Below are 26303 nucleotides of genomic sequence, written 5' to 3'. Positions count from 1 at the left end.
TCAAACTCTTCATCATTATCTTGGCATTACTGGTAAAATATTCTGCTAATTAATGGATGAGCTATAATTTTGTTGATAGATATTATGAGAGTTGTGCTTAAAAAAAAAGTCACTGGCTGAGGTTTCTGACTGTGAGATGTTGAGAATGAATTACTCAGTGGATTACAAACAGACTTGAAATTTCATTTTTCATAAATGTTACTAAACCAGCATAGCAGCCTGTCATATGGTGCTCCATTGTTGCACAAGAAATAATGTTCCTGATCAGAATACTTTTATCCTTAAAATACATTTTGACCTAGTTGTAGATTGATTCTCCATTGATGTTTATGTTTAACTTTTCACAAAAGAGAATCTCTTCAGAAACATCTCCATTTTTAAGAAACCATACATATGCCATTAGCAATGCCTTGTCGTCTTGTACAGTTGACTCATCCAATTGTATCTCAAGTTCTGATTTTTGTAGCTCTACATCGTTGATGCCCTGTCTTCACTCATTTCATCAAATGATGAGCTACAGAGTTATTACTCAGAGGAAGTGGTTTTAAAATACTGGTATCCATTTTGAGAACAGTTGTGAGCACTTCTGATACAGCAGACATTATTAATCTTTCACCAACTGAGATTTTCCACACTTGGCTGTGATTTTGGAAATGTAAGAAGCAATGAGACCATTATCAAGGTTGTTTGTGGTTTTTTTTGGCAAGTGACTCGAGTGTGCAACGCTTTTCAAATGCTTCTTTCATCTTCTGGAACTGAGTGATACTAATAAGTAGCCTGCAATGTTCCTGCTTTATTAGAATAAGACCCATGGGCATCACTGCTCTGATGGGAATGGAGCTCTGGTGTTCCTTTATTCCAGCACCTAATCTTTTTTTTCTGATAAGTATCTGCTCTACCGACAGTTGGTTAGGTCTTGTGCTTCAAGTTCGGGTGTTGCTTACCACCCCTTGATAATGTCTGTTATCCCTAATGCCCCTTTAGGACACGTAACCATCCTTGTAGTGTATCACTGATCAAATGTATTTGCCTCTACCAGCATACCAGGCAGCGCATTCCTGGCATCTACCACTCTGAGTTTAAAAAAAAATCTTGCCCCTCTCATCCCCTTTGAATCTACCCCCACCTTCAATTCATGCCCTCTGGTATTAGATATTTCAACAATCTATTCTATCTATGCCTCTCATCTTAAAAACCTCTGGCAGATCTCACCTCAGCCTCTGCTGCTCTGAAGAAAACAACCAGAGTTTCTACATCTTCTCATGATGGTACATGCCCTCTAAACTAGACAGCATCCTGGTAAACCTCTTCTGCACCCTCTCTGAAGCCTCAACATCCTTCAAATAGCGGGGCAACCAGAACTGTATGGATACTCCAGATATAGCCTAACCACAGTTGCAACTTCTTGACTTTTGATCAAAATGCCTCAACTAATAAAAGCAAGCATTGCATAAGCCTTCTTAACCACCCTATCGACCTGTGTAGCCACTTTCAAGAAGCTATGAATGTGGATCCCAAGATCTCTCTTTTCAGCAACATTAAGGACCTTGAATTGACTTTACATACATGAGTAAAAATCTTTACATTATGTCTCCATCTAAATTTGCAATGTGCAATCAGAGTAATTTATAATAAATAGAACAGTAAATATAACATAAAATGTACTCAAATCAGAATGAGTTAATCAGTCTGATGGCCTGGTGGAAGAAGCTGTCCCGGAGCCTTGTTGGTCCTGGCTTTTATGCTGTGGTACCAATTTCCCGGATGGTAGCAGCTAGAATAGATTGTGGTTGGGGTGACAGGTCCCCTGTCTTTGTAAATATCCTGAATCATGGGAAGTTCACCACTACAGATGCGCTGGGCTGTCTGCACCCACTCTTCAGAGTCCTGCGAATCAGGAAGGTACAATGCCCATACCAGGCAGTGATGTAGCCAGTTAGGATGCTCTCAATTGTACCCCTGTGGCAAGTTCTTAGGATCTGGGGGCCCATACCAAACCTTCCTCAACCGTCTGAGGTGAAAGAGGTGCTGTTGTACCTCACATGAGGTGCTCGGTGATCTGGATAGTGTGGAACTGAAAGCTGTTTACCCTCTTAACCCCAGATCCATTGATGTTAATAGGGGTTAGCCCGTCTCCATTCCTCCTGTAATCCACAACCAGCTCCTTTGTTTCCGCGACATTGAAGGAGAGGTTGTTTACTTGACATCACTGTGTCAAAGAGATGACAACTTCCCTGTGAGTCACCTCTTTATTATTTGAGATGAGGCCATCAGTGTAGCGTCGGCAAATTTGATTAGCAGATTAGAGCTGTGGGTGGCGATACAGTCATGGGTATACAGGGAGTAAAGGAGGGGACTAAGTACAAAGCCCTGAGGGGCTTCTGTAATGAGAGTCAGAGGGGTGGAGGTGAGGGAGCCCACTCTTACCACCTGCCGGCAATCTGACAGGAAATCCGGGATCCAGCTGCTCAAGACAGGGTGAAGGCTGAGGTCTTTGAGCTTCTTGTCAAGCCTGGATGAAACTATGGTGTTGAATGCTGAACTGTAGTCCAGGAACAGCATTCTCATATAAGCATCCTACTCCAGATGTGTAAGGATGGTATGTGGAGCGGTGGCTATTGCGTCGTCTGTTGGCCAGTTGTGTCGTTAGTTTGGGTGGTAGCAAGCTGCAAATGTAATCCTTGATTAGCCTCTCAAAGCATTTGTTTATTATTGAGGTGAGTGTGACAGGACGCCAGTCGTTCAGGCATGTTACCTTGGTCTTTTTTGGTACAGGGACAATGGTGGATAATTTGTAGCAGAGGGCACTCTACACTAGGAGAGGGAGAGATTAGAAATGTCTGTAAACACACCTGCCAGTTGTGCCGTGCACATCCTGAGTACCCGCCCTGGGATGCCGTCTGGTCCCGCAGCCTTGCGACTGTCCACTCATTGGAAACATCTGTGTACCTCAACCTCAGAGATGACCAGGTTGCAGGTTGTAGCGGTGGCTTTCCTCGGAGGCTCAGAGTCTTGACATTGAACCGAGCATAAAATCGATTCAGCTCATCTGGGAGAGAGGCTGCGATGTTGGCAGCACCACTATATGATATATATGGATGGTATGCAGCCCTCGCCACAAGTCATATGTGCTATTCATTGTGAATCTTGACTCAATCTTGTCCTTATATTGCTTTGTGCAGATCACAAGCTGCTTTTCTTGAGCTCTAGCTGATCGCTGGCGATGTAAGCTCTATGTCATGCGTTAAGTGCTGCTCACACGGAACTATCAGTCCAGGGTTTCTGGTTCAGGAAGACCCTGACTGACTTCTTGGGGACAACATCGTCGACTTCCGCATGAAGCATGTGACTCCATCAGTGAACTCGGAGACACCCTCATCCTGGAAGACATTCCAGTCAACGTCATCGAAGCAGTCCTACAGCATGGAGGCCGATTGGTCGGACCAACGGTGGAAGGTTTTAACTATGGCCACCTCTTGTTTCAGCTTCTGCCTCCATGTCAGCAAAAGCAGGATCGAAGAGTGACCTGATTTTCCAGAAGCTGGGTGAAAGAGAGCTTTTTAAGCATTGCGGAAGGGAGTGTTAACAGTGGTCAAAAGTCTGATCTCCATGAGTGCTCACCTGGATGTGCTGACAAAACCAGAGAGACTTTCGTCAGCGAGACTTGATTAATGTCACCAGCTACGATGAAGGCAGTGTCTAGGTATGCAGTTACCAGCGTGTTGATAGTCTAGTGCAGTTCCTTGAGAGCCAGGTCAGTGTAGGCCTGCGGCGGAATGTACACCGCTGTGATGATAACAGCCATGAACTCCCTAGGCAGCCAATAGGGTCTGCACAGCAGCACCAGGTATTCCAGGTCTGGGGAACAAAAGGATTTGAGTGCATGTACATTCTGGGGGGGGGGGGGGGTTGCACCAGGCATTGTTGACCATGAAGCATTCCCCTCCTCCTTTATTCTGCCCAAAGAGGATTTTTTTTTTACCTGTCCACTCGGAAAATGGAGAACCCAGAGTGCTCGATGACATCCACTTTGAAATGTTTCCTTGCATTTGCCCTACAAAGGTGCAACATCTCACATTTGTCTGGGTTTAAAACCCATCTGTTATTTCTCTGCCCATATCTGCAACTGGTCTGAATTGTGGTGTATTCTTTGCTAGATGTCTACACTATCCACAACTCCACCAATCCTGGTATCATCCACAAACTTACTAACCCACCCATCTACATTTTCATCCAGGTCATTTATATACATCACAAGCAGCAGAGGTTCCAGCACAACCCTGCAGAACTTTACTAATTACTGGCCTCCAATTTGAGTAAGTCCCTTCAACCACTACCCTCTGTCTTCTCTGTGCAAACCATTTCTGAATCCAGACACCCATGCATCCTGACCTTCTGGATGATGGGGTGGTAAATTGGATTAGTAAGTATGCTGATGATACTAAGGTAGGAGGTGTTGTGGATAATGAGGTGGGTTTTCAAAGCTTGCAGGGAGATTTATGCCGGTTAGAAGAATGGGCTGAACGTTGGCAGATGGAGTTTAATGCTGAGAAGTGTGAGGTTCTACATTTTGGCAGGAATAATCCAAATAGAACATACAGGGTAAATGGTAGGGCATTGAGGAATGCAGTGGAACAGAGAGATCTAGGAATAACAGTGCATAGTTCCCTGAAGGTGGAGTCTCATGTAGATAGGGTGGTGAAGAAGGCTTTTGGAACGCTGGCCTTTATAAATCAGAGCATTGAGTACAGAAGTTGGGATGTAATGTTAAAATTGTACAAGGCATTGGTAAGGCCAAATTTGGAATATTGTGTACAGTTCTGGTCACCGAATTATAGGAAAGATATCAATAAATTAGAGAGAGTGCAGAGACGATTTACTAGGATGTTACCAGGGTTTCAGCACTTAAGTTACAGAGAAAGGTTGAACAAGTTAGGTCTCTATTCATTGGAGCGTAGAAGGTTGAGGGGGGATTTGATCGAGGTATTTAAAATGTTGAGAGGGATAGATAGAGTTGACGTGAATAGGCTGTTTCCATTGAGAGTAGGGGAGATTCAAACGAGAGGACATGATTTGAGAGTTAGGGGGCAAAAGTTTAAGGGAAACACGAGGGGGTATTTCTTTACTCAGAGAGTGATAGCTGTGTGGAATGAGCTTCCTGTAGAAGTAGTAGAGGCCAGATCAGTTGTGTCATTTAAGGTAAAATTGGATAGGTATATGGATAGGAAAGGAGTGGAGGGTTATGGGCTGAGTGCGGGTAGGTGGGACTAGGTGAGATTAAGAGTTCGGCACGGACTAGGAGGGCCGGAATGGCCTGTTTCCGTGCTGTGATTGTTATATGGTTATATATGATGGACTTTGTCAAATGCCTTACTAAAATCCATGCAGTTAATGTCCACTCTCATAGCCTCATCAATCCCTCATGCCACCTTGTCAAAAAAACTCGACTGAGTTGGTACAGCACAACCTGCCATGCACAAAGCCATGCTGGCTCTCCCTAGTTAGGCCACAGGTTTCAAAATGCTCGTATATCCTATCCATAAGAATTTTCTCCAGCAATTTCTCTCCAACTGATGTGAGACTCACAGGTCTCTAGTTCTAAGGATTTTCTGTTTTTCTCTTGTTCCCTTTTTACACAGAGGTGCAACATTAGCCACTCGCCAGTCTTCTGGGGCCTCGCCTATGCCTGGAGAGGACATGACGATGCTGGTCAAGGCCTCGGCAATCTTGTTTCTTGCCTCCGTCAGTAACCTGGAGTAAATCCTATCAGGCCCTGGGGAGATCCACCTTGGTACTCATTAAGAGACCCAACACTTCCTCTTCCTTGACCTTTCAACGCCCTAATATATTTTTACACTCAGCACTGTGTGTATGTAGGCTGGTGCCAGTGATGCATTGAGCACTTTTTACTACCTGTTCTGGTGCTTTCCTGTCTGCTGCAGTGCAGTTTCCATACCAAGCAATGTTGTAGCTTGGCAGAATGCTCTCTACTACACATCCATAGAATGACGTGAGTATAGATATGTGAAGTGCAGCAATCTTCAGCCTCTTCAAAAGTAGAGGTATTGATGAGCTTTCCTGATTGTGCAGGATGTGTTCTGGGACCAATTTCTGTTCAAGCCCTTGTTTACATGGGAAGGGAAGAAATAAAAGGACAGGTTTTATTCTCATTTGGTTGCATGGGAAAATGCCATTTGAGCAGGGATTGGGAGGCAGGAATGGATGAGTGGACAGGGGAGTGATAAAGGACGTGATGCCTTTGAAATGTGAGGATAATATGTCCACTTGTGGAATCTGTTTGGGGCTGGTGCAAATTATGTTACACTGAATGATTTTATGGAAGGTCATGACAGTATGATGACTCCATTCTTGCTCCAGAAAGAGGAGGAGTAGAGGTGTGGTTAATAGATGAGATCCAATCAAGGGCTTTGCTATGGTGGAAGGGAAACCATGGTTAAGGAAGAAGACATTTCAGAGGAACAAATGTGGGATGTGGCATCATTGGAGTTTGGGTATGAGGAATAATTATAATCAAGATAAGCAGTGGGCATTGGTGAGTTTGTGGATACTGATGGTTCTTGAGGGGGAGATAAAATCCAGAGAGGAATGTCAGAGGTAGATTGGGTGAAGGGGGGGTGGGGGGAATGACAGCCAAGTGGACAAAAAAATGAGTACAGCATTTGGGAGGAGCATAATTGAAGAAGTTATGATTATGAGGACCTTGCAGCTGGGTGAATGCTGTAAGGACTGGTTAGGCCTCTGTAGGCCTAATGTAGGGTGAGCCTCTGATTCCGTAGATGTGAGATGGACATGTCAAGTGCTTTGTATGTTCATGGTGCAGTTGAAGGGGTTTTGACAAGTGAATTAGAAATTGTCAAAGTAATGGAGGGATTTATGGTGTTACCGTAATTTGTTTTGATTTTGTAATAAAACTTTGGAGGGCAATAAACCTATTCGTTGTCACTTACTGGACATAGGCCTTTCTGACAGGATCCATATTTCTGGCACTGCTTTAGTGTTTCCCCTTTAAATGCGTTGATTTTTTTTAAGCCTACAGTCATTCTCAAGTTGAGTTTTAACTCTTTCATTATTGCCTCTAAGGTGCAAACTCTGCGTAGAGCCTTAGAGATATAGCCTTTTCAAACATGCTTTTGGCAAAATGGAATTATCATTATATTTAGTAGCTGTAAAGACAAATTTATTTGCATTGAGTGGGTTGATTTTAGTTGTTTGAAGGCAGAGATGTTCAGGTAGGGTATTTCATGATCATTTGAAGGCTAACAATTCAATCAAAAAAAGTTATGGCGCAGCAGGTCAAGGTCTTGTTATGCAGCTTTGTAGATTGTTTATTCAGATATTTTTTTTAAAAAGGCTGTGTAATTCATTTTTAACCAGCTTTTCAGACAGTGAGTTCCAGGTCTCCAAGAATCTCTGGGTGTTTGGGGGGGGGTGGGGGTGGGGGAAATGTTCCCCCTGCTCCTTATGACATTTGTCTTAAAACTTTGTCAGATCCCAGCAAAGGGAACTTCCTTCCATACATCTTGATAGTCATGGATCAGTCTGTATTATGAAGAAACAACTCGTGTTGTTATAATCTTGATTACTAATCCTTCAGTCCTCTCTGCATCCTTCAGAATTTAATCTGTTCCCTCTCATCAACATTATAGGAAGGATATAATATAGGAGCCATTTGGCCTCAATTTCAGTTGAGGCCAAATTCATCTTGATATATTTTCCTGCAGTTGGCCAAAGGCCAGGTGCATATGTAAAAGGTCACAATCTGAACATGTTTCTGTGAACAGGTTGCAGCATTGAAATAAGATCTTGGGAGTCAATGCTGGTTAGCAAAGATGGTGTCTTTGATGTCTTTAATATGGTTATGATAGTAGGTAGGCCTTTCTGAGATAGAATATGTAATCAAATTGTGGAACTTGTAGGCAAGAGGGGAAGAATTGGGCAAGACAGATGACAGTGTTTGTAAAGGTTTAACTGAGATGAAGGATCTCAACCTCCAAACAGCAGGCCAGGCAACATTTCTGGAAAAGAGTTGACATTTTGGGCCAAGACCCTTCATCAGGACTGGAGAAGAGGGTTCTAATAGGAGAGGGCAGAAGTCCATGGAAGAAAGAAAAGGGGAGAAACACCAGAGGTAGGTGATGGGCGGCAGATAAGGTGAGAGAGAGAAATGGGAATGTGGAATGGTGAAGGGGAGGTGGGGACATTACCAGAAGTTTCAGAAATCGATGTTCATGCCACCAGATTGGAGGTGACTCAGATGGAATATAAGGTGTGGTCTCATCTCAACAGTAGAGGATACAGACTATTAATTTCTTTCTACGGATGCTCCCTGAATTGCTGAGTTCTTTCCAGCTTTTCTTTGCTGAAAGATCTGGTTGCATTCATTATGGGACAAGTGTTTGACAGCAATAGACAGCCAATAATTGAGACATTGAAAAAGAGGTAGAGTTTGGTAGTAGAATAAGCTATCCCAATATCTTCTATCACCAGCAGATAAAGAAGTGCTTTCCTGCTCATATGAGCAAACATAATGCTGAGTAAAACAGAGTTGAAAGTGGTGATTTCCGAGTACAAAAAATGGAATTGAGATGTTGCATTGTAATTTGGGTAAATTTCAGTTAACTAAGGGGTATGTCTGCAATTAAGAGCTAAGAAGTTGCTAACTAAATATATTCATACCAGCTTGAATAAAAGCAAAGCAGAGTTGGAAACTAATTGGACTGGATGAAAGTTTCAGAAAAAAACTAGAGCTGATGCTGGAAATATCAATTAAAAGCAGAAAATGCTTGACAATCTGTTCTCAAAGGACTCCTGACCAGAAACATTAATTCTTTTGCACTTCATACAGATGTTGAAAGGCCAACAGAGAATTCCAAGTATTTTCTATTTTTATTTAACTTAATTTTCCTGTCAACATTACCACTACAAAATGTAATCTCTATACGCATGTCTGGTGAAAATTGTGCCAATATATGTGACATTTTATAATTACACCCTTTGTAACAACTGAACACAAAAGCTTCAGAGATAAGAATTGAAAAAATACAATGTGATTTTGCACTGCAAGTGTGGCGTAGTGATTTGTAAAGGGAAGTATTAAACAGGACATTGATACACCAAGAAAGCAAGGCACAAAAGTAATTAAAACAGATCAGAAATTAAAATGTATAATTAATAAGGCATTCAGTATTAAGTCTTGTAAAATTATGATTAAACCAAATTATTGTAAGGTTATGAAAGAAGTATAAGATCAAGCTATGCTTTTAGTTGGTCAGCTGGTCCTAATATAAGAAATAGTAACAAAATTAGACCATTCAGTCTGATCCACCATTTGATCATGGCTGATTCATCTCCCTCTCAACCCAATTCTCCTGCCTTATCCCCAAAACCTTCTATGTCCTGGCTTCTCAAAAATCTTTCAAACTCTGTCTTCAGTACACCCAGTGACCTGGCCTCCACAGTGCCTGTAGCAATGAATTCCACAGATTCACCATCCTCTGGCTAAAGATACCCCTCCTGGTCTCCGTTCTAAATGAGCATACCTCTATTCTGAGGTTGTACCCTCTGGTCCTAGACTCCCCAACTTTTTGAACTATCTTTTTCCACATCCAGTTAATCTGGGTCTTTCAATATTCGATATGTTTCCATGAGATCCCTTCCCCATTCTTCTAAATTCCAGTGAGTACAGGCCCAACATCATCAATGACATGCCTTTTCACTCCCAGAATCATTTTCGTGAACCTACTTTGAACCCTCTCCAATGTCAACTCATTCTTTCTTAGATAAGGGCCCAAAATTGCTCTCAATACTCTAACTGAGGCCTCACCAGTGCCTGTTTAAAGCCTTAGCATTACATCCTTGCTTTTATATTTAATTCCTTTTGAAGTGAATGCTTGCATTACATTTGCCTTCCTCACCACCAACTTAACCAGCAAGATAACCTTCAGAGAATCCTGCACGAGGACTCGTCTTTTTGCACCTTGAATTTAAAAATGTTCTCCCTTTTAGAAATGAACCGACCGTTTTATACCTTCTCCCAAAGTGCATGACCATACACTTCCTGACACTGCATTCCATTTACGGTTTCTTTGCCCATTCTCCTAATGTCCAAGTCCTTCTACAGCCTCCCTGTTTCCTCAACACTACCTGCCCCTCCACCTATCTTTGTGTCGTCTGCAAACTTGGCCACAAAGCCACCGGTTCCATTATTCAAGTCATTGACATATAACGTAAAAGGAAGTGGTCCCAACACTGACCCTGTGGAACACCATTGGTCACTGGCAGCCAACCAGAAAAGGCTCCCAATATTCCCACTCTTTGCCCCCTGCCCATCAGCCTATGCTCTATCCATGTTAATATCTTTCCTGTGATACCATGGAGTCTTAACTTGCTAAGCAGTATTTGTTAAAGCCTTCTGTAAATCCAGGTACACAACATCCACCAATTCTCCTTTGTCTATTCTGCATGTTATTTCTTCAAATAATTCCAACAGATTTGTCAGGCAAGATTTCCCTTGAGGAAACTGTGCTGGCTTTGGCTTATTTTATCATGTGCTTCTAAGTACTGTGAAACCTCACCCTTAACAAACAACTCAAACATCTTCCCAACCACTCAGGTCAGGCTAACTGGCCAGTAATTTCCTTTCTTCTGCCCCGTTTACCTTTTTGAAAAGTGGAATGACATTTGCAATTTTCTCATCTTCCAGAACCAAACCAGAATTTTGTGATTCTTGAAAGATCGTTACTGATGCCTCAACAATCTCTTCACCTTAAATAATGTTACTCCAAGCAGACTCAGCCACAAACTCCGGACCCTGGGAGTTTATGCATTACTCTGCAACATTTTCCAATCCAGAAACCATGGCATTATGTCTTTCAGGACTCTCAGGGTCGTCTGTCTGGTCCAGGTGACTTATCTACCTTAAGTCATTTAAGTTTCCCAAGCACCTTCTCCTTAGTAGTACCATCTGCATTCACTTCTTCCTCCCAACATTCTCAATCTTGTGGCATACTGCTCTTGTCTTCCACGGTGGTACGGTAAATAATTAACTTGTTTGCCATTTCCTTGTCCTCGATTACTACATCTCCAGCATAATTTCCAGCTGTCTAATATCTGCTCTTGCCTCTGTTGCTCTTTATGTATTTGAAAATATATATTTGGGCCATGTTTAATGATGACTCGTCTGCCAACCTAGAGGAGTATGTCACTATTATCCTAGACTTCATCAGCAAGTTTGCTGAAGATTTTGTACTTGAGGATGATTAGAACGTTTCCAATCCAGAAACAATGGTACTGGGAGATCTAGTCTCTTCTCAAGTCTTGGTCTGCAATATTCAAATCAGGTGACCCTGACCATTGTAAGAAAACAAGATATTATTGTGGCAGAGGTGTTGCTCTCTCTCGTTTACGGATTGCAGCCTATGTGTCAAAATCAAGGACTCAGTTGCAGAGGAAGGCATAAACTCCCAGGATCTGGAGTTTGTGGCTGAGTTTGCCTGGAGTAACTTTATGTTCCAGGGTTGAGTGAAGGTCCAATGGGAGAGTGAGAGCTATCATCCTAGTTCCAAGGAAAATCAAATCAATGTTCCTTAATGAATTCTGCCCAGTGGCTCTAACGTCTACCATCATGAGGTGCTTTGAGAGACTGGTCATGGCACATATCAACTCCAACCTTCCAGACAACCTTGACCCATGGCAATTTGCCTACCACTGAAACAGGTCTACGGTGGATACCATGTCCCTGGTCCTACTCATCTTTGGAGCATCTGGCAAGTAAAGACATCTACGTTTGACTATTGTTTATTCAGTGCAGTTCTGCCTGCAGTACTGTTCTTCCAAGCAAACTCATCCCCAAACACTGTGGTGGGCAGCATCTTAAATCACAATGATACAGAGTACAGGAAGAAATAGAGAGCCCACTGATATGGTGGTTTGATAACAAGATTGCGTTCAATGCCAACAAAACGAGCTGCTGATTGACTTCAGAAATGGAGGTCATGCACATGCCCTGCTTACATCAAATTCCTCGGTGTGAACATCACCTGTAGCCTATACTGGTCCAGCCACGTTGATATCATGGCAAAGGAAGCTCACAAATACCTTTCAAACGAGAAAATCTGCAGATGCTGGATATCCAAGCAACACATACAAACTGCTGGAGGGAATCAGCAGACTAGGCAGCATCTATGGAAAAGTTGATGTTTTGGGCTGAGACCCTTCAGAGTTGTGGACAATAGCACATCACAGGTACAATCCTCCCTCTATGGACTCTGCTTATCTTTCTCGCTGCCTCTGAAAAGCAGCCAGCATAATGAAACACCCCATCTACCCTGGACGTTCTCTCTTCTTCCCTTAAAAGCTTAGAAGCATGTTCCACCAGGCTCGAGGACAGCTTCTAAACTGCTCTTATCATACTTTTGAACAGACTTCTCAATGATAAGATGAACACTTGATCTTAGAATCCACCTTGTTATGATCTTGGCCTTTTTTTATTTACCTGCACTATACTTTTTTTTTTGGTAGTTTTTGCACTTTATTCTGTATTATTGTTTTACTTTACTCCAGTTTGGGGTTCCCATCCTGGGCTGCATGGACCCCTTGCTTAATGGTTTTGGTCCATGGCATAAAAAAGGTTGGGAACCCATGGTCTAGTGCAATGTACTGTGTATTATCTGATCTGTATCAACAATATGCAAGACAAGCTTTTCCCTATGTCAGTGCATGTGCTAATAATAAGCCAGTACTGATTTCAATTTAAAATCATGTTTTGTCATTAAACATTGATAAATGAATGTTAGTCAGGAAGACCAACCACAAATTTGTGCAAGGCAAGATGTGTTATATTTTTGCTTGCAACAAGAGATGAGTAAGTTGATGATGTAGGTTCATTGAATGCATTTGGTGTAATATTACAGTTATCTAAATATTGCTACAGCGATAAATATAGTTGGAGGAAAGTCTGGAACTGAGACTGAAGTTGGAGCTAAACGTAACAGCTTTCCTCTGGGGCCAAGTTGCATAACACAGTACGTGCAGTGGCACACAGCACATAGTGTTTAAGATAGCACAGAATAATATTGGTACAAGTCCCCGAAGTGAAGATTGATTGTGCATGGGATGTTGTCCTGGAGCCACATTCTTGCAGGAACAAGCATGCAGCAGTTCCTCATCTCTGCAGCCGAAGGCAATCCAACTTGTCTTCCAGGGAGCAAACACTCGAGAGCAGCACTGATTGGAGAGCTGGCCTGTGTCCAGCCCATTGAATCATTGATGGTATTCTGTCCTCAATTATTGGTATAGACACAGAAAAGCATCCCAAAAATTGTTTTATGCCATGTATGCTGTGGTTTGCTTGACATCAAGACCTATAGCAGAGCTATTTCAAAATGCCTGCAGTTGAGGCATGAGCAGGCTGATTAATATAAAGAATTGTGAGGCAGTGCATCTGGTACCTTTCAGATGAAGCTTGAGAGATTATTTAAGCAAGTTAGAATGTATGGTATTGAGTATAAATATACAGGTGTCAACTGGAGATTGGTCTGGGAAAGCAAGCAAAGTTTAAATAAATGAGTCATTTTTGGGTTGGGAGGCTTTGACAAGCAGCATGCTGCAAGGATCAGTGCTGGGACCTCTGCTGTTATTCAATTATTTGACAGATTGTTAAGGGGATCAAGTCTAATGTATCCAGGTTCACTGACAATATAAAACAAATTGGGTTGGGAGGCAATTTAAGTAACATAGCATATATGAAATGGAAAAAATGTAAGATTATCCACTTTGGAGAAGATGATTAGATTGAGTACTTATGAGAATTATGAGATTGAGAATGAGAGAGTTGAAGTTGATAGTGTTTGGAGGTTGAATACCCCTTATCCAAAGTGTTTCAGATTTTTTTGGGGGATTTTAGTTTGGGATTTTTTTTTGGGATCTTGGAATCACTATCATTTCCATCTCTGGTAAGCAGTTTTTGTTCCGCACTTCATCACATGTATGTACTTAACAGTAAAAATATTGCATACCATTAGTATAATGAAAATATAGTATTTATGATTACTAAAACAGCACAGCAGCATCAGGAGAATACCTGAATCAGTTGTTCAACAACAATAAACAATGGCAGACTTTCAATCCAACTCTGATACAGTGTTGTGATTAAAAGGTTACACAGCACTGTATTTGTATTTTGTTTTTCTTTAGTTGTATGTAAGGTATAAAAACAATTAGCATTGTAGACTTATCACAAACAAGAGAAAATCTGCAGCTGCTCTAAACAACACACTCAAAATGCTGGAGGAACTCAGCAGGCCAGGCAGCATTAATGGAAGAGAATAGTCAATGTTTCGGACTGAGACCTCTCTCAGGACTTTCATTTTGGATTTTAGAATATGTAATGAAATAGCTTGGGACCGCCCACCCGCCCGCCACCTTTCCCATCTCCGATAAGCAGCTTTGTCTTGCAGCCCCGAGGAAGGACCTTGGCTGTCAGCTGTAGCATTTTTTTCCATATGTGCTGCTTGGCCTGCTGAGTTCTTCCGGCATTTTCTGTGCAGAGCATTGTAGACTTGTTCTGGTGTTAGATTTTCATCAGCGATGATCTTGGTAAGCTTATCATTGAATTTCTCTGCTTCACGATCAGCATATGCTTTAAAAATTTAATGCCGTACCTTTTCTTAAATTTCAGCAACCAATCTGCTAAATATTCACAATTGCCTTCAATTTTCACTTTGCCATGATAGATCTTTGCTTGTTTCATGATCAGCACACCATTAAAGTGGGATATGTTCACAATGTTGCTGATGAATCCACTCTTTCAGTTCATGATTGAGATCTTCATTTTTTGCTTTATGCAGTATTTTGTATTTTTCATTACCTTCTGTTCATTACATTTGTGAGGCCACTTTTCAGAGCTGTCTGTGGTACGCAGAGACCTGCATATCGCCTGGGAGCCTTTCTAGTGTCATGCCAGCACTCCAAAAATTTTTTGTATTTTGGAGGTTTTCAGACTTTGGAATTTCAGATAAAGGATCTTCAATCTGTACAGACATTGGTGAAAATAGTTTCATCAGGTACCTGATATATTCACCTTTATAGCTAGATAATTGGAATACAAGGGTAAAGAGGCCTGATGAGACTGCAGCTGGAATATTGGGTAAATATCTTGTTTCCTCACAAAAGATTGGATGGGCTTGTCAGAGGAGCTGCAGCAACGGTTCATCAGGTTACAATCTGGATGCTGAGTTTCTTATGTGAAAAGTAGTTAAATAGAATTGGCCTGCATTTAGATGTCTGGAAAAGGTTATCATATTGAAACAAACATTTTTATATATAGAATTGATATAGCGTCTAGAACTCTGCTGACAATCTCAGCATAAAGGGTACAACCTATCAGGACCAATGAGAAATTTCTCAAAAGCTAGAAGAAAGTAACAAATCTTTGGGCATGCACAAGAACATGGAGGCTCAAGTACTGAGTACATTCAAAACTTGTTCTGGTTTCTGATTGAGAAGAAGCAGGAATTTACCCTCTGGGTTCCACTCCTGTACTGCATTGGGTAAAGAGTGGAACCCGTATGGTCCTCTGCTGCCCATCCACTTCAAGGTTCGATGTGTTGTGCATTCGGAGAAGCTCTTCTGTACATCTCTGTTGTAACGCATGGTTATTTGAGTCACTATTGACTTCTTGTCAGCTTGAACTAGTTTGGCCATTTTCCTCTGACCTCTCTCATCTTAACATGAAGCTTTCATCTATGGAGCTGCCCCTCACTACATTCTTTATTTTTCACATCATTCTCTGTAAAATCTAGAAACTGGTTTGCGGGAAAGACTCAGGAGATCAGCAATTTGAGGTACTCAAACCCCATCCCATCTGGCACCAGCAATCGTTCCACAGTCAAAGTCACTTAGATCACATTTATTCCTTATTCTGATGTCCAGTCTGAACAGTAATTGAACTTCTTGACCATATCTGCATGCTTATATCTTGACCATATTTGCATGCATATCTTGACCATATCTGCACTGAATTTCTACCATATGATTGGCTAATTATATACTTCCATTAATGAGATGGTGTACAGGTATACTTCATAATGTGGCCATGAATGTATGATGCAGTGGAAGATTGTAAGCTAGTCTAAGTTATGCAATGGAGTGAAAAGTTTAACATTTTCATTGAATTATATAATATGAGAAGAGGCCATTGTGCCATTTTCTCCAGACTTTTGATAAATTCCAGTTTTGCCCTTTCTCTTGAAGGTACTCAGTATTCTGAACACCAATTGAATATATGGCCCTTTAATCTTTTTTATTCCAAGTAGAAGAATCTGAGGTTCTGCATCCAGATCTCTGAAACCCCTTATTGCTTGTACCATTACTTAAATTCTCATCTTTCCAAGACTTTCTCCAAAAGACAGAGGAGCAGCATAAGGCCAGGTCTGCTTTGCCATTTCTCTTGACCATGGGTTTGAGAGGATTTAGTTTCCCTTTCAACCCCATTCTCCTGCCTTCCTCCCATAACCTTTGACACTGTGACCATTCAACAACTGAACCTCTTAACTATATCTGCATGCTTTTATACATTGAGTTGCTACCACATGATTGGTGTACAGGTTTACCTCATATCTCATGGCTGTGTTGCAGTGGAAAATTGTAAACTAGTCTAAATTAGGCTAGTTTAGACCTATCAACCACCTCCTTAAATGTACCCAAAGACTTTACTACAGACAGCTGTGGAGGTCATGAATTCCACGGATTCACTACCCTCTAGCTCAGATGTTCCTAACTATTTTATGTCATGGACCCCTTTGGAAGTGTGGTGAGGCCTACGGATTTCACAGAATCATGTTTTTAAAAATATTTAAAAATGCATGGGATTACAAAAAATCAATTATATTGAAATACAGTTTTTGAAGTATTTAAAAACAGATTTGTAATTCAGTGATATATATGCTTTATTAATGCATTAAGTAACATGACTACATTTAACATGTGGGCAAGTTGAAATTACATTTTATTTTTTAAAGACAGTGTGAATGCTGCTGTTGCTTAGCTTAAATAAGAACATTAAACTGGGGTGGTCTTTGACAAAGTAACATGCACGTCATATTGGACATCCATTCAATTTCCATTTTTTTTTGTTTTGAGGATTACAGGTGTTGAAAATCCTGATTTGCAAAATTATTTTGTTGCAAATGGAATTTTAAAAAAAATCGAGTATAGACTTCTGTCAAGGAATACCATACCAAAATTTGCAAAGGTTTTTTTGAAGTAAACTCCAATTGTGTTTTTTTGTCCTAAGATCAAGAAATTCATCTTTATTAGATCAACATCTTTGATACAGTTTATATCATAAAGAAAAGGATTGCAGATCCATGGTTCAACTGCAATACTATTAAGATGCAAGTAACTTCTGAATAGTTCCGAAGTGTTTCCAGGTGTTTGTCGATGCCTCTCTTCAAAAAAAATTGACAGAGAATTTTGTATCTCTACACCATCTTCCTTCAGCATTTAAAAGTTTGCGAAGATGTTGGCCTGTACTCTCTTCTATATCGGTAGCTTCACCAAGAAAGGGTGGTCATTTTTCAGTAGCTTCCATAATGGTGACTTCAGGACTTTGAATTGATAGATTTATTTCTTTCATGTGGTTAAAAATATCTACCAGGTAAGCCAACCCATGGATACAGTCCTTTTTTCAAACTGATCCAATGCTGAGTTTTTTTATCTTTCAAAAAAAAATGATACTTCTGTGCTTAGTTTGAACAAGTGCTTCAAGACTTGTCCTCTTGAAAGCCAGTGAACTCCATGTCGTAGAGATGCGTTTCATATTCTACACCCATTTCTTGGCAAAGTCTTAAAATGCAATTATTAGAGGCCTTACTATCCTCTAACTCCTGTTGGTACAGGGACGGTAAAAAAGTCTCGGATAGATCAACGTTTGTCTCAGCAGCCTTTTTTGCCATGCTTCTGGTTACTGCGCAGGCAGGATAAACTTCAGAATCTATGGGCGGGTTCTCAGCCTTTTCTGGCTTACTCGTGAGCTGAACTGCTGGGAACACATTTACCTCCCCCTCCCCCGGCCAGGTCATTCCCGAGTAAGACATCCACATTGCGTATCGGGAGTGCAGACCATACCCCTATCGTGACTGGTCCGGATACTAAGTCACATTTCAAAAATATTTTATGCAACTGTACGGCCTCGGTCCCTTTTCCAATCCCTTCTATCACATTCATGTCACCAGTCTCTGTCTCAGCACTGAATTCCAACACACTGTTTAAGATTAAGGACTGAAAAGCCCCAGTATCTCTCTAGATTCTCACTGGAACTGGGGTTGACCCCTCCTTCACAGATATCAACCTGTTCGAAATAAATTTCTCGCATCCTTCCTGAACTCGGCTTGACTCCTCCTCCCTTAGCAGCATTTCAGCTAGCTTAATACAGGCAGTCGGAGTTGGTGCCTTTCCCTTTCCTTTATCTCTTTTGGAGCAAAACACTTAGACGCTATGTGACCAGCTTTCCCACAATTATAACACGTGAAACTGGGCAACTTCACTCCAGACTGCTTTTCATCCTCCTTACGCTTTCCGCTATTCCCTGGCTTACTCTCTGACTTAGCCAGTGGGCTCTCTCTGCCATCCTTACTACCCCTCTGGTAGCTTTTACTTGGAGAAAACTTTACCTTGTGGGTTAAGGCATATTCATCTGCTAACTTAGCAGATTCTGATAGGGTCTTAATCTTCTTCTCATTCAGGTATGTCCGGATGTTATCCGGAACACAACTTTTAAATTCTTCGATTAGAATCAACTCCCTCAGGTGGTCAAAATCTTTGTCCACCTTTTCTGCAGTGCACCAACGATCAAAGTACATACACTTCTCGTATGCAAACTCGGTAAACGTTTGATTCCACTGTTTCCTTGAGTCTCTGAACTTTTGTCTATAGGCCTCAGGTACCAACTCGTAAGCCCTAAGTATAGCCTGTTTTGCTTCATCATAATCATCTGCAGCTTCTGCAGACAACACCGCATACGCTTGTTGAGCCTTTCCTTTAAGTACACTTTGTATCAACACAGCCCACTTATCTCTCAGCCACTTTTGATTCACAGCCACTTTTTCAAAATGTAGGAAGTACCGATCAATTTCCATCTCCTCAAATAGAGGTACCTACCTAATCTGACTAACATTATCTGTCCCCGTGTTGCCATTTCTCCCTCTCCAACTGTCTCTGTCTTTCTGCTTCCTCTCTCTGTTGCTTTGCTTCTTCTGCCACTAACTTAAGTCTCTCTAGCCTCATCTGTTCCAAACGCACCTGGACCTCCCCTTTCCCCTTTACAGCAAAGTGCTCTAACACCTCTGCCTCAAATGCCTTCATCATGACATAATATTCAGCTATCTTCCGTTGTATTTCCACCTTAGTCATCGCTTTCTTGACCTCCGTGAGTTTCAAGGCCTCCACAACTTGCCACAACTCATCCTTTTTTAGCCTTCTTTAAACCTGCAGGGTCTGGTCTTGACAGAAAATCCTCAACATCCATTTCTGCTGTTTTCCTTTTGCTTTCCACACACCCAAATCAGTTAAGGGAATTTACTCCAATCAATTCAACAGCCCCCCAATTTGACATTCAAATCCTGGACAAAGGCCCCAATTTGTCATGTACCCCGTGACCGGGTTACCGAATCAGCAGAAATGGAATACACATTGGAGTCTGGTATTACTGTAATTAATAGTGTTTATTAGTAAACTAAGTAATACAGTACTATAAAAATGCAAATTTATGGAACAGGTTAGCAATGATATATACAGAAATGTGGAAATAGGAATCAAAACCAAGCTCTTTCAAAGTCTTGGGGTAAATGGATAGTCTTACGATGGTGAAGAGTTCAGTTCAGTTTAGGTCGAGGTAGTTGCTGGTGTACCATTGGAAAGAGAGAGAGTGAGAGGTGACGCCATTGCCGTCGAACCTTCTGTTATCTTTCTGTCCTGTTATGGTCACCGACTGTGACCCCTGTAAGACCGTTCTTCAGTGGTAGATCTGTCACCCAGGCAAGGGTGGACATACAAACAAATCCCCACCGGTTGCACCTTCACATACTGTGAGCCACTGATCGATTCCCTGAATCGATCCTTCAAACACCCACCTTCACGTGGGTGCACAACGCTCATTCAGTGTCCCATGGTGTGTCTGTCTGTGTCTTAGCAGACCTGCTTTTTATCATCACTTGCTGTCCACCAGCTGTCCATCAAACCGGCTCCGCCTTGCTGTCTCTGCAAAAATCTTACAAGCAGGCAAAAGTGTCCTGGGAGCAAAGGTAAACAATCAGCCAAGGAGCCATAATAGTAAATCATGTCTTTGCCTCTCTCTCTCTCTCTCTCTCATCTGTGCGGGATGCCTCCCTCCCCTTCTTTTCTCTCTCTCTCATTAGCAGCATAGTTCACAGGGGAGTCAACTCTGGACTCCATCTCAGCTTGGTTTGCTCATCACAATTCCTTCCACCTTACTTTCAATCGCGATCGTGATTATTTTTGTGAACAGAAACACTGCGGATTCAGAGCTGCGCTGCCAGGTCCTAATGTCCACTGCACAGAGACATGTTGAATAAAGTCCGGGGTTCTGCTGGGTCCTAAAGACCACCGCACTGATACATGTTAAATAAGGGACTTGAGCATCTGCGAATTTTGGAACCAATCCCCCACGGATAAGGAGGGCCGACTGTATGTAGTTGTGTACAGTGGTCTGAAAAATCTTACCAAAATCAGCCTTGTAAATCCTGTCTTTCGACATTTGCAATCTTTCAGTACTTTAGAACCATTCCAATCTGCTGATTCTTGAAAGATCACTCCAAGTGCCTCAAATCTCTTGAGCTGACTCTTTCAGAACTCTAGGATGTCCATCCGGTTCGGGTGACTTGTCCATCTTCAGACCTATCATCTTCCAAAGTACCTTCTCCATAGTACAAGTGACTGCATTCACTTCTGTCCCAAACACACTCTGGAATTTCTGGCATGTCACTGCTGTCTTCCATAGTGAAGACGGAAGCAAATTACTTATTTAGTTTATTGTTCCCCATACTACTTCTCAAGCATCATTTTTCAGCAGTCTGATGTCCACTCTTGCCTCTCTTTTTTGCTTTAGGTGTCTTTTCCTCTCTTGTATTATTTGTTAGTTAACCCTTGTATTTCATCTTTTCTTCCCATATTCTTTTTAGTTGCCTTTTGTTGGTTTTGAAAAGCTTCTCAATCATCTCGCTTCCTGCTAATTTCAGTAATATTTTATGCTTTCATGCTTTAAAGCAGCCTTTGACTTCCCTTGTCACCCGTTGTTGCTTCATCTTTTTGGAATGCTGCTGCTTCTTTGGGATGAAATAACTCTTCTGAATTACTCCCATGAACCCCTGCTATTTCTGCTCTCCGTTATCACTGCTAGAGCCTCCTTCCGAGAAGTACCTCAGCCGGAAACATCAGCTGTTGATTTCTCTGCATAGATACTTAATGACCTGCGCTGTGATCCTTCAGCATTTTGTGGCTTATTTCACTCTTGTTGCTTGGTATTTTTTGCATTCTGTCCTGTATTGTTGGCATGCAGTGTTAGTGCCAGAAGTGTGGCACCACTTGCAGGCTGCTCCGAGCTCTTCTGAGGCATTTCACTGTCTGTCATGATGTACTTGTGATAAATCTAAATCTGAATCTACCTTTTTCGAACCGAGTTTCTTTGAGTGCAAATTTTGTGTTGCTGCATGAAATGAGCAAATGATTTTACTTTGAGTGTGTGAACTTCTGTCCATTTTTGAATTCCTTTCTGAATTTTATGCTTTGCTAGTTGGTCATTTTAAGGAAGGCTTTCAGTCTTTGAAAATAACAAAAAATATGGCTATATCTTAAACTGAATTCAAGAAATGAAACAGTAGCAATACTATGCTCGATCAATACGTGGCAGAGAAAGAAAATGAGATTTTGATTGATAAATAGTATGCTAGAACTGCAAATTTCAGATATGAATCTCTTAAAAAAAAATGTTTTTTTTCCAAACTGTTGAAGACTTTGCAGGGCTTTCCTTTGTTCAGATCGAGGGGGAAAAACATTTTACTTGAATTTCACCCATGTAAGTCATTAACTCAAACCCCCGAACAATGGTCAGCCTCTTAGAAACTGACAGAACTGTTTATTTCTACCAGTGTCACTGTTATGAGCTTTCAACATGTAGTACCGATTCAAGACATATTGTGGGGCTATAGTATAAGTTTCACTGGCTGAGCTGTTCATGGTTATGACTGACTTATTTTTAGCACAATAAGAAAAAATGCTCATTAGAGCAAAAGGTCATTTTGGTAACTGGTGTTACTTTTGATGGCCTTTGTGACCACACAACTAAAAAAATCAAAATTACTCAAATTATTTACAATTTAAATTGGTGCTGATAGACCTGTTCAAGAGACTGAAAATATCAGTCGAAGTCTCTGTACTGGACCCTACCTTGTCAGGCTGCCACAACGCAAGACAACATGGCATGAAATTTCTCATGAGAAAACAAACTACTGGAGAAACTCAGTAAGTCGATCAGCATTTGTGGAGGGAAGGGTTGGCTGAAGTTTTGCATCAGGATTAACTGTGCAGAGGGAAAAGAGCCAATATAAACAAGTGAAAGGGAGGTATGAGATGGGGGAGGGTGTGTGGGGGGGGGGTTCCCTCATCACGCACCTCGCCACCACCCTGTTTTAATGTCCTCCTTTCCCCTCTGGCACCCACTCCATCTGCCATTGCCTACACCCATTTGCTCCCCTCCCCCTAATGTTACCGTCTGCCCACCTGCCTCTCTTATTTGGGTCCATGCTCCACTTTCCTATCAGATTCTGTCATCTGCAGCCCTTTATTGCCTTCACCTTTCACCTCTGTCTCTGTTGCTGTTTCCACTCTTCCCTCTTCAATCTGTCTATCACCTTCTTATTTGCAGCCACCTATCACTTGCCAGCCCTGATTCCACCACCTCTCTGTGCTAGATATCTCTCCTCCATCTTTCACCCCCTAAAAAGGCTCTCAAGCTGAAATGTCAGCTGTCTATTTCTTTCCACAAGTGCACCATGTTTAAGCATTTGCACGCTCTTGTGTCAGGTATCTGTATTCTTCACCTTTTCATGTTCCTTTGTCAATATTCCCAGTTATCACCTGTCCTCATTCTTTTCGTTACATTTTTTCTCTCTCCTAACTTTCATTTGCCAATTGAACAAATGACCAATACAGTTTATCCCCATGGCAACCTGAGCTTGACTCTATGAGCAGTTCCCTTTCCTCTATTCAACCTTTCTTCTACAACATTAACCGTTTCTCCTCCTGATGAAGGCCTTTGACCTGAAACGGTAATTCTTTTTCCCCCCCAAATATGCTGACTAATTTGCTGACTGTTTTTAGTATTGTCAGTTTTATTTCTGATTTTTGCCATTTAAAAAAATCATGACTGTGTGTGAGATGCTTCTCATGGGAACTGCTCAGAAAAAGATTAGCTGCCAGACATTATTATATACCATAAACATGTCAGTCAAGGGCAATTAAAAAAAATGAGCAGCTTGTTTTCTACAAAAGTACAAATCCAGTGGAGTTGCCTGTATATATGCACTTAGAGTCATAGAGTACTACAGCTCAGAAACAGGCCCTTCGGCCCATCTAGTCCATGCCATATTATTCTACCTCTCCCCATTGACCTGCACCTAGGCCATAGCCCTTCTTGCACCCCCTATCCATGTACTTACCCAAACTTCTCTTAAATGTTGAAATTGAGCCCACAGTCACAACTTCGACTGAAGCAAAATGATTCTAGGATCTCTTCATTTGTAAATGTATTTCTGCATAGTAAACTGTGCCAGTTTACAGATTTCCTTATGTCGATGTGGTTTTCAAATGCGCAGGCGAAACATTCATTAAGTATGGTTTTGTTTAATATTTTCATTTGTGTTAGAAGACATTTGTTTTGATAGTTCTTTGACTGATGTTTTTAAAGTAACTACATGTATAGTTTCATTCATCGTGCCTTTTAAACCCCTCCAAGCAAAAGACCATACTGCTAGAGTTCTTGATTCCTTGAGCACAGCAAGATCTGTCTTGACTAGACAGCAGGATGTGGTCACAGCAGTGAATGTAGGCTTGTGTTCATCAAGATCATTGCATCAGACTGTATAATGTGTTTCTTAATTACCCTTGGATTGATGCTTAACATTGTAAATATTTTAATAAGTAGTATATTGAGCAAGCTTTAGTCATGACTGGTGTTGTACCAAACCTCCTCATGTTCTTCCCTTGTTCACACCACCTCCTTGATTGCATCAACATCTTAGTGTGATGGTGAAGCCAGAGGGTGCTATTTGGAGTGTCCCAATACAATCCTAATTAAGTTTCCCAGACAGAGTAATAGATCTAAGTAAATTGTGTGCAGTTAGTTGTGATGTTTTAGTGCAAAAGGTTTTGGCATATTTAAACATAATAATGAAAATTGCTGGTTCTGACCAGCACAATTTACTGGAGATCAGTGGTTTTCTTTTTAGCAACTATATTGAGTCTACATTCATCTTTCTAGTGGTTGGCAGAATGTTTTATAATACAGGTGACCCAGTTCAATTCTCGCTGCTACCAGTAAGGAGTTTGTACATTCTCTCCATGACTGCGTGGATTTCCTCTGGGTGCTCCCGTTTCCTCCCACAGTCCAAAGACATAATGGTAGGTTAATTGATCACTGTAAGTTGCCCCGTGACTTAGTTGGTTAGGATGAAATCAGGGGTTGCTAGACCATGTGGTTCAAAGGACTGGAAGGGCCTATTCTGCACAGTACCTAAATCAATAAATGATCCTTGTATTCAAGCATATACTTTCTATCCAGATGCAAATGGAACTGTGTAATATTTTGTAGAATGATGTTGACGTATCATTTGATCTATATTAGACTTGAGTACAGTGTAAATAATGGAATGGATAATGCTATTTAGGCATTTATAAAGCAAGCCAAATCGAATCTATTTTCCAAAGAAATCTGCAAAGCACTTGAAGTTATCTGTTACTGAACATTTCAATTGGACTTTCTGAGATAAAGGGTAACAGTAACATAGTCCCCTTGTTCAATTAGCAGTGCTGAAATGAATTTTCTCCCATTCTCCATGTTTCCATAATCTCTAGGACATTTCCTGAAGTCGTATGACCAAAGGTTGCAAACTCAAATCAAGTCAGTAGCTTCAATTTGTTTCATTCCCTTTGATTGTTTATTCCATTGCCAATGCTTAATAATGCGAGCTTTTGATGATTAGCAGCTTACAAATCAGAAACATATGTGGAATATAGTACCTTACTCATTTCAATGTACTTTTTGAGTGCTGTCACTATTGTAGTGAACTTTGCTGCAAAGTATGAATAACTGGATGATTGAATAAGAGAAGTTTTGGAAAGGCCAATGGGAAGGAGTTTAGCCTGGTTTACTTCTGGGTAAGAAAGCAGACACAATCTCAGTTCAAAATATTATTTGAGAAGGTGGTATCTCTTGACAGTCTGCTCTCCCTCAACCTGGAGTTTTTTTTTGTTCTCCAGTCTCTTGGGTGGGGATATTAACTCATAACATTCTGACCTGGAAGAGAGTACAGGATGAACTATGGATAGCATAATCTGTCTTTGGTATCTGAAATTTAGGACAAAAAGTATTAAGTGGCACAGCTGAGGACAAGTTGATGCAGTTATTGGCATTGCCATGATAGTATGGTTGAGTTTTTGAGAATTGTCACTTTAACCTTCTACTGTTTTGAAATTTTTCTGTTCAGTTTTTGATAACCTATACTTTATTTTCCCATTCAACATTATCAAATGATTTGGCGATCTAAGTGAATGAAGATATAGGGATATGAAATTTTCACATTCTGTTCCTTTTGAACTTCAAATTATGGTAGTCCAGTTGCAATATTTGCTCGTGAGTTTGTGGTGTCTGACAAAGGGTGTTTGTAACTGAAAAGACCTGATAAAAGGAGCTTGGTAACCAGTTGCACTAATCATGAACATTGTTAACAGTGAAAGTTGTTTGATGGAAATCAGCTAACATTCAGTTTCTTAGTATTGACTCAAACCAGGTAAGACTGTTGAGAGGGTTCTTTCTGGGTGGGGTATGATTTGTGAAATTGTGAGCTGATTAAATTTGTTCCTTGATTTGAGAGTGGGTTATTACTGATGGCTTGCATTAACTGCATTTGTAAAGAATATTTTAATTTCTCAAAGAAAAAAGCTGCATTTAAAAGTAAATGTGCAGATCCTGCTGAAGTTGTAGACTGTGA

The 26303-nt window shown here is 41.1% G+C and overlaps 1 protein-coding gene across 3 annotated transcripts in view; it reads left to right on the top strand.

Moving 5' to 3' along the window:
* ilrun (inflammation and lipid regulator with UBA-like and NBR1-like domains) overlaps nt 1–26303 on the top strand; it is a 132314-nt gene that overhangs the window by 70654 nt on the left and 35357 nt on the right. The gene's annotated exons all lie outside the window — the stretch shown is intronic.

This window comes from Hemitrygon akajei, chromosome 27 (assembly GCF_048418815.1).
Source record: "Hemitrygon akajei chromosome 27, sHemAka1.3, whole genome shotgun sequence".
In the NCBI taxonomy this organism is placed as follows: domain Eukaryota; kingdom Metazoa; phylum Chordata; class Chondrichthyes; order Myliobatiformes; family Dasyatidae; genus Hemitrygon; species Hemitrygon akajei.
This window is presented reverse-complemented; position numbering and strand designations above follow the sequence as displayed.